General features: G+C 31.9%; 1 long non-coding RNA gene across 1 annotated transcript; it reads right to left on the reverse strand.

The window, feature by feature from the left end:
* Positions 1-6046: 6046 nt before the first annotated feature.
* Positions 6047-7850, reverse strand: LOC136228018 (uncharacterized). The gene is made up of 3 exons (XR_010688367.1): positions 7749-7850; positions 6854-6922; positions 6047-6306 (listed from the first exon to the last, which is right to left on the reverse strand). It is a non-coding gene; the product is annotated as an uncharacterized lncRNA (long non-coding RNA).
* Between the last annotated feature and the right edge of the window lie 2501 nt (positions 7851-10351).

Genomic DNA, 10351 nt, shown 5'->3' on the forward strand with positions numbered 1-10351 from the left:
ATATATCAAACATAGACTTAATTAGACTTTTCAAAATATAACTATACAAAATATCAATTATTTGTGTTCAATTATTTTACCAAAATTATTTACCGTGTTTAATTCAACCGTATCCCATACAAATAATTAAACATCAAATAACTTTGCAAAATCAATTCCAAAACACAAAACTTTGAAGACGAGAGATTATTAAATTATTGTGTTTAACTATTTTACCGAAACTGTTTAATGTGTTTAACTAGTATATCAAGTATAATTATTAAGCACAAAACAGTTTGCAAAATCAAATTAAAACACATATAATTACCATATACTTTTATTAATTATAACAATTATATATTAATAAACTTATACGGGCTGATTTGTTGTTCCTAAATTTTAATTTTGTATCAATGAAATAGTTCGTCTAATTAATCGTATCATAATATCTTTAATTAGATAACTCAATTTAATCTATACAATTTAAAATGGACAACGATCAAATCATGTGGATTAATTAATTCTATATATTAATTTTAGTTTTCAAAAAACAAAGTATTTGGAAAAATTAAAACATAAAATAAATGGGGTTCGTCCCCTCGCATGTCGCATCCGCGGCGGAGGGAGATGTTGCTGCCAAAGGCAGCAACATGCGCAAGGCTGCGCAAACAGCAGCAATAGCTGGTGTTTTGCGCAGCACTCAATTTTTTTTTTAATTTTAATTTTAAAACTAAAACTTTAATATATATATATATATAACATTTTCTGATATATATCAATAATTAATCGATTCTAACCGTTTCACTTAAATCGTTAACAAAATCAAAATTTTTAAAGATTAATCTAATTAACTCTTTTAACGATTCAAACGGTTAACCCCTTAATCCACAAAACACATATATCTCATATATAACCATCATTTTAATCAACCGTTTAATTCTACAAACCCTTTGTTAATTAATCGAATCATAAAACATATTAATCTCATCTTAATCGTTTAAATATTTTCAATCAAATTAAAAACTCCATTTATCTTTAGATTAATTAGCTAAATCAAATTTATTAATTAACCTAACAATAAATCTATTCAATCTAATTGAAAAACCCTTTTATTTACATATATGAAATAACAGATTAACATAGGCTCTGATACCAATGAAGGAAAATAGACAAGCCTAGGCGCAGCGGAATAATAAAATTTTATCTATTTCCCTTTTCCAAGATCTGTTAATTGTTATTTCATATAAATAGAGATAGAAAGTAATACCTTCGGTGAAGAACTATCTACGGTTGCAAACGAAGTGCCCACAACTCTTAATCCGTGTATCACGAACAACAAAAGAAACAACACAGAAAAAGATAACTAATCAGTAATCAACCTTAATAATAGCAATCGCAATGATTGCCTCTAACAGAAATCGATACGAGATCAAAGAGAGAGTAAGAAAGATTGTAATTAGCTGAGACGGTTACGGAACGATTCCTCTAGCCCTTCTATTTAGTGTTGGCCGAATTATGGGGTTAGGGAGTCTATTTATAGACTTCTCAAAACCCTAATCCCAGTTGTGTTAGGTAATTAAATAATTGGAATCTTATTCGGAATAGGATTCCTAATTAGATAATTAAATAAACACTTTACTATTATCTAAATATTAACTAATTATATCTAGATAATTATTATTAATCAAATTAATAATTAATTAATGTTAGGGATAATTAATTAGATTTTCAATCACATAAAAACTTCTAATTAATATTATCAGATAATCCTTTAATTTAATTCATAACCATAATCAAATTATAATTATTAATCAAATTAATTTATCCCTAATTAATCTGAAGGAAAATAGGCAAACGTTTGGCAGCGGAAATATAAATTTTTTACCTATTTCCTTTTCCCAAGATCCGTTAATCGTTATTTCATATAAGGAGGGATTGAACATAAATACCTTTATGATGATCAATTTACCGTTGCAAACGAAGTGCCCACAACTTCAAAAGAGATGGAAACTGTCTACCAATCTGCCCCTACCCGAACAGACCTTCCAAACCTCCGAACGACAGTCCCAACGGTGGAAACATGGAAGAATATGTCTAGAAGCTCCTGTCCATAAATCGCGACGATCCGACGGTTCAATCTCCGGGAATCCGCGAAATCGTGAACTGACCTGATGTAGGAGAAGCAAAACGAATTTCTCCTTTTGTATGTCTTTTCTACATTCATGAACATAACAAAACATATAAGTAAACGGTTAGAACTCAACCAAGTAATAGCAATCAAGATAGATTGCCTCTAATTAATCAACACAAGATCAAGGAGAAAAGAAAAAGATGAAATCAATTGATTCGAAAGCAATCGGTGGAACTCTGTCCTCTACTATAGGGGTCGAAATTCTCAGTCTGCGGGGAGACTAGGGTTAGCCGAAATTTGCAATGGGAGGGGTATATATAACCTCTTGTATCTAAACCCTAGTTAGATAGAATTAGGTTACCTATTAAGAGTTATATTCGGAATTATACTCTTGTCATTATTATCTATAATTATATCTGAATATATATAAAGATAATATTAACTTATTTAATAGGATAATAATAGAAGCAATTTAATCTCATTAAACCTCCTAACTTATTTATCCTATAATTAATTTAATTCACAATTATAATTGTTTAAAAATAAATTAATTCCTTTATGTATTTAATACATAAATTCGCCCCCCTCATGTTACTGGGCCTTAGTGGACTCAGTTGGGCTTCCGTCAATTAATTAACATCTGTTTCTCTTTTGGGTTCCAAGTCTTATGTGTGACCCATTATGTTCTTATTTCTTCTAGCCGTATACAACTATTAAATTAATTTTCTTAGAATTATATTTAATCTTTGTATAATGGACTAAGTACGTGAACTGTGATTGGCAGATCCGAAACATTCCCCCAGAGCTATAAGAAGACAGGTTGATTCTGTCGTTGACCTTTCCGTATTAGTTACAGTATAATTCGATCCTTTGTCAACTACATTCTTGAACTGAATCTTATGACTATGGGCAATGTCAAGTCACATATAGCGAGACGTTCGTTTTACTTGTACAGGCCGAGTTAACTCCAATTAGATAGGTTAAGTGAAATCTGCATTTCAAGTCTTAAGCTATCACCTTACAAGGATTTAGAGTTAAGTCTTCCACAAGCGATCCTTGGACGTATCTCCCATTTATCAGGAGTGACAAATGCTCAATCCAATGTATAACTATCCTGCAATTACTTCCTGTGATACCCAACGTCTGTCGTACACACCCCAGAGTCATGCCTGTTATGGATCGTGTTACAATAGGATCAAAGTATCACATTCCATAATCTAGAATCACTAATTAACATTCCTTTGAGTCTTAGGATTACTTATACCTATTAATACCAATGAGATGAACAGGTGACAAGGATAAATCTACCCATCCTGTTATCTCAATTCGGGTCCCCAATCCTAATGAACCCCTTTCATTGGATCCATGTAACTGTCCAGATATTTGCATATCTGAAGCTTGTGAGATCAGCTCTTTGTCTCGATAGAAGACATTGTTACATGCAAGTCTCAACAGTGATATGTCAATCCCTTATTCAAAACATATTACTTGACTTGGGGTGGTTTTAAGTTTATTAGTTTATTATAATGTTTCGTCTCACTTCATGCTTGTATGAACACTTTATAATCACTTTAAATAAACTTAGGGATTTCCTTTTATTAGACTTATTTAGTTCTTTAAAAGAGGTTGCCTTTATACAGTTATGAAACCATATCTTATTAAAACAAATATTATAAAGAACAATTCATTTACATTAGGTTTATATCCTAGAAAAACTGTCTATAGGACACTAAACCCCAACATAATCTACAAATTTCGGCCCATATATATAGTGTCTCATTAATTACATTTTCGTCCTCCGATTCCAAGTCCCATATGCGACCCATTAGGTTCTTTATTGCCACTAGTCGTATATATCCTTTGAAATTATTCATCACGATTAATTCCAACATATATATAACGGAATACCGTCGCGAGCTGTTACTAGTATAACCTATGATATTCCCCCAGAGCAATTAAGAAGTCAGGTTGATAACTGACGTTAACCTTTCTGTATTAGGTACAGTATACGATCCTTCATCAACTATATCATGTCGGTCAATTCCTTATAACCATGGAACGTGTCAAGGTTACATATAATGAAGAGTCTGGTTTTACTTGTACAGGTTGAATTCACTCTGAAAGATAAGTTAATTGAAATGTTCATTTCTACTCTTAACTCTATCACCTTGCAAGGATTTCAGTCAATTCACCACAAGCGGCTATTTGGATATATCTCCCACTTATCGGGAGTGACGAATGCTCAATCTGACATTAACTATTCTGCAATTACTTTGTGTGATACATAACCCTGCTCTCACACACCCCATGCTCTCACCTGTTGGATCGTGCTTGCACAAAATCAAAGTATCAGACTCCATAATCCAGAATCACTAATTAACGAATGGTTGAGTCTGAGGATTAGTTATACCTACTAATACCAATGAGATGAATAATTGACACTTTTAGATAAATTAATCCATGCTGTTATCTCAAGTCGGGTCCCAATCCTAATGAACTCCTTCACCGGATCCATGTAACTGTCTAGATATCTAAATATCTAAAGCTTGTGAGATCAGCTTTCTGTCTCGACAGAAAACACTGTTACATACAAGTCTCAACAGTAATATGCCAACCCCTATAACATATTACTTGACTTGGGTTGATTTTAAGTCTATTGGTCTATTATAAAGTATAGTCTCAGTTCATGCTTGTATGAACACTTTATAACTACTTAAATAAACTTAGGATTACTTTCTTTATGAAAGATTTGTGCCTTTATATATAGTTACATTTTAATGCTATATATCTAATTAAACAAATGACTATATAAACAATTTATTCATTAATATTTTAATCCTAAAACATTTGTCTTTAGGACACTAAACTCCAACAACTTATCCTTATAAGTATTTATATGCGCTTGTTCTATCCTCGTGGAGACGATATCTTACTTATCATTGTATTACTTGTACCTAGTGCACTTGCTAATGTTCACACTATAGGACAACAACTAATCACTTTGTTAGGTTATTTAGCATAGACAATAATTCCTAACTGAATCTCTGTTACTCCTACATCACAATCTAGACGTTTAATGATCCTGTTTGTTAAGCACGGTTCACCATCATCCTAGCTGAAGGTGTCTTAGCTCATGTCTGAACTAATACATGGAGGCATAATGGGATGGGGCGAATAAGAGCTTTTGTGTATCTAATTTAGATTAATTGATTCAAGAATAAGATAAAGGAAGATGGAACTTGAAACCAAATAAACTGAACTTGATATAAAACATGAGAAATAATTCAATGTCAAGCTTGCTTTAAATAAATTAACAACGGAATGGAAATAGTACTGAAATATAAAGATAAGATAAATCTATTCTAAGATAATTGATTCTACACTAACTGATCGATAGAACATAGATTTAATTCCTATTTATAGTGCTCAACGTCGCTTCCTGGTCCGATTAGAAGTCTGCGAAGATAATGTTTGGATTATTAGATGATTTCAATTCGCAGATTTCTCAATATGCGAAGTATGAACATGTTTTTGCGAAGTGGTATATAACAACAAAAAGGCACAACAACAAGGAATTTCAACATTAAAATCATAACATTATCAAAATTTACAACAAGATTGCAACAATAACAACATGAAAATCATAACATTATCAAGATTTACAACAAGATTGCCACTGTAAACTCTTAACAAATCATTTTAAAGTGAACGTGATGAATCTGGACAGAAATTTCTCCCTGTATTGGAAGTCCGAACCTTTTGGGATGAGAAATGGAAGTCCATACTTTTTGGGATGGATGTGTCTCATGGTACAGAACAAGATTAGCACAATAACTCTTAACTAATCACTTTAAAGTTGAATGTGACCAATCTTGGTGGGAATTTCTCTCTGTATCAGAAGGAAAGTCTGTAACACCCCCTATACGTATAATTTTTTTTTTTTAGACTATTCAATAGACATGAGCATTTATTAACACTTATATTCGTAGTAATATTAAACACATACACGTTAATGTATACATAAGTATTTATACACAAAGTTTACAAACTTATTTAGTCCAAAAGATTACTTATACTACATGCTTATGAGGAGAGGAGAGAGAATGAGATGGAACCCAGCAGACCGACCTTTCATCCATGCTATCTACAATATCTGAACCTTCTAGAAACTCTTATTCGTCTACTTCATCAACCAACTGAAAAATTTAGCGATTTATATGAGTCGCCACTCAGTGAATATAAACAATCAATGAATTATAAATCACATACACATACACACGTACAAATTCATGCATATGCAAATGATAAGCCTTTTTATTAATTTTGTTGTGACACCACCAGCTAGACACTTCCCGGGATCAAGTAGCAGATAAACGGTAACACATGTATTGCTGTACAGCCTTGTAATTTCATAATTCGACCTTTCGGCCCATGTAATCAAGTAGTCCATGTAAATGACCATATAAGTCCAAGTAGTCCATATATCTGACCATATAGGTCCAAGTAGTCCATATAATCAAGTAATCATAAGTGTCTAGACTGGTATGCCACAACGCCATTTACGTTTTATGCAACATGTGCACATACTTTGCATTTAAGTCATTCCATCACAAGCAATTAAATCAAGTATCAATTCACATCAAATATAGCAAGACAATTCACAATATCACAAAATATCAATTAATGTCAACATTTCAATCACAACTTCAAAAGCCAAAATATTCATATCATGTTTATACTCACAACTAAGCCGCTAGCTTCATTGACGGCGACTTGTACCTTCCTCCGGAATATCTTCAAAGTTTTGAGTACCTATAAGTATAGTTTAACATATGATTAAAGAGACATCATTCTTTAATTACCAAATTTCATTTTCTTATTCTTCTTTTATTCCATAAACTTCAATATCAAATAATATTTCTCAATAACCCGTCAATAGCAAAAACCTTGTAACTCTCTCCATACTAAACCAATTGACCTAATTCTTATTTTGTTGTACTCCTGACTCATATATTAAGATCATATTAAAATTTGATAATTTTCCCAGAACCATCCGATTTATGGCAAAATTTCTTTTGAAGTCGTATCTCAACATCAACTCGCCTGTACCAGTTTTGCTAATTTACTCATAACTTAAAAGATATAATTCCAAATGTTCTGATTCTTTTTGGTAAGAAAACTAGACATATAGAGGTATAACATATCCAAATATCAGAATTTTAGGAGCTCTAAATAATTTACAATAAAATTTACAACCTAACCCTGTTTCAGAACCTATACAAGACAGCACATCTACACTTCCTTAGTGAGTTTCTCACTACTTATTTATTCAATACTAACCAAACTTTACAGGGGTTTACTCAACATATAAAGGATCAATTTTCATTTTTATACCTTCCTCAAATTCGGAACCTAAGATGTCCCAAATTATTCAAGAAGAAACAAATCAAGTACAGATTTCATATTAGACCTAGTCTAATTGATACTACCATATCTCCTAGGATACTTACCCAAATAGTATGAAACAAATTTTGTAGTTTACCTAAGATATAGATTCAAAAATTTCTCTTCTTCAACTTCCTCAAAATCAGCTTCTAAAAATATGAAATAATTTGTGCAAAAAGGTGTCTAAGCATACCTTTCTCTTCTTCTACCACTTCATCTTCATCTTCTTCTCTTTTCTTCACTTTCTCTCTCTTAAAAAGTGTTTCTCTCTCTAAATTTTCTGGAGAATTTGAGATGATCATCCATCATATGATCTATCTAGAAACTTATCTTTGTGGTTTAAATAAATTTCCTCATTTACCCTTGCATATATCTAGTTATTACTCTTTTATTACCACTACCACTACCATTATTATTATTATTATTATTATTATTATTATTATTATTATTAGATCTGAAATTATGTATAATATTATTAAATTATAAATTTGGAAAATTACCTTTTAGTCCTTATACTTTTGAGATTATTCAATTTAGTCCCTATTTTTTTTAAGACAAACTTAAATATCTATTTCATATACTTTCACTTATCCTAATATTAGTATCTACATAAATTTTCATGTATCCAATGACATAATGACATGTAAAATGCAATATTATTTTCTAATGTCTTGAATAATGTCGTGTAATGCATATGTCTATATGAAATAAAATGCACAAAATTGAGATGTTACAAAGTCATCCCATCTGCATCCGAGGACACTGTCATCTTGCAGGATGTTATGTATTCAACCACCTTCAGAAAAATTTAATTATGTTAGTCAGAAAAAAAGGAAGATTTGGTTTCGCGAAATGAGGATTCACGAATTATGTGAAAATAAAAGGAATAGGATGATTTTACTTAGCGAAACGATGATTTTGCGATGTCTGCAAGGAAAAATGTGACGCTCTGACTTCGCGAAACGATGATTTCACGGAGTGTGCGGGAGAAATTTATCGAATTACCTCGCAAACTTCGCGTAATCATCATTTCACGAAGTTCAATCGATAAATTTCTCCTGCAGACTTCGCGAAAACGGCATACGCTAAGTGAATTTCTGGGGAAAACGCAGAGAAAACGGTATATACTTACATTTTTTTGACAAAAACAATATGATAAATTGGGAAAAACGATGAAGATAACGTAGAATCACCATTTCTTCGATGGTTACAAGAAGAAAGAAACCAAGAAACGAGAAGGAACAGGAAGATGAAAAACCATGGCTTCGTTTTCTAGGATTAGAAAGATGAAGAATCAAGAGATGAAAAGAGGAAGAAGATAAATACATGGTGATGTGGAGAAATTGTGCAGATTTCGCGCAATTTAAAGGAAGAGAGGAAGATCAAAGGTTTGAGAATCATCTAGGGAAGAGCAATTGTTCGCGTAAGAAGATAAAGGGGAATGGAGAAGATGAAAGGTTAAGGGTATTTTGGAAAAATCACACAAACATAGTCTAAATATGTAGTAGACTGAGTAAATAGATTAAATATGTAAATGGGTCTCCCATTTGACCCAATTTTGTAATTTTCCCTTTAAATGCCCAACAACATCATTATATTAGTAAGTAAAAATCATAGTTAATAAAATGGATAAATTACACCAATAGCCACTAAACTTTATCCATTTTAACATTATGACCACTGAACTTTAATTTTTAACGGTATGACCATTGAACTTTACACTTTTTAAAAACTCGTGGCCACTCAACGCTTCAAAACAGTCGTTGACGGCCTCAAAATAAAAAATTAAGAGTTAATGATATTCTAAGAAACTTTAATTCTTGAATTTTTTTGTTTTGAGGTCATTTAAGTGTTGTTTGGTTAGGAGAGATAATGAATTTTTAGAGAGAAAATCCAAAAAAATGTGATTTTGGAAAATAAAAAATGTGGTTTCATGGTAAATTCGTTCTGAATTTTTTTAATTCTTGAATATTTTCATTTTGAGAAGTTAGTTAAAGTTGAGTGGTCATCGGTGTTAAAAAATGAAAAGTTCAGTGGTCATACCTTGAAATTCAATGGCCACAATATTAAAATAAGTAAAGTTCAGTGGCCATGAGTGTAATTTACCCTTAATAAAATTTGTTAATATTAAGGAAAACCAAACCGAACCGATCGAATTATTTCGGTTTGGTTAGATTCGGTTTTTATTGTTATTCGGCTAGATTCGGTTTTTATTTTTAAAATTATTCGATTTCGGTTATATATATTAATTCGGTTCGGTTTCAAACGTAGGCACTCAAAAAGTTAGGGGGCGTTTGGTTCACAAGGGGTAAGGGAAAATGAATCAAGAAAGGGAAACTAAAGGAAATGAAAGGAATAAACATTAATTCTCCTATATGTTTGGATATGTTTAGAAAAGAGAATGAGGGTAAAGGGAATCCAATTCCCTATAGTGGGTAATCCTATAATCTAAAATAGGTAAAGAGAATGAGTTTTTTCTTAAACAAACCAGAACAAAGGGAATGAAACCCTCCCATTCCCTTTCCCATTACTAAAGACCCCGAACCAAACGTCCCTTTAAAGTCTAAAATAAAAGGAAATTTGAACACCAAAATGGACATCCAAACAACCAAAATTAATCGAAAAGGAAATCATAGAGAAAGAAGCAGAATGATCAACAATCTAAACCCTAGAAGCACAAATGTAAAAGACAAAACTAACCTCCACTAAACTATGTCGTTTCTTGGTTTGGGGTTTAGTACACAAATGCACACCGGACCGGAGGTATTATTGGGCCGGTTCATTAGGAGGCTGAAA

This window comes from Euphorbia lathyris, chromosome 4, assembly GCF_963576675.1.
Source record: "Euphorbia lathyris chromosome 4, ddEupLath1.1, whole genome shotgun sequence".
NCBI lineage: Eukaryota > Viridiplantae > Streptophyta > Magnoliopsida > Malpighiales > Euphorbiaceae > Euphorbia > Euphorbia lathyris.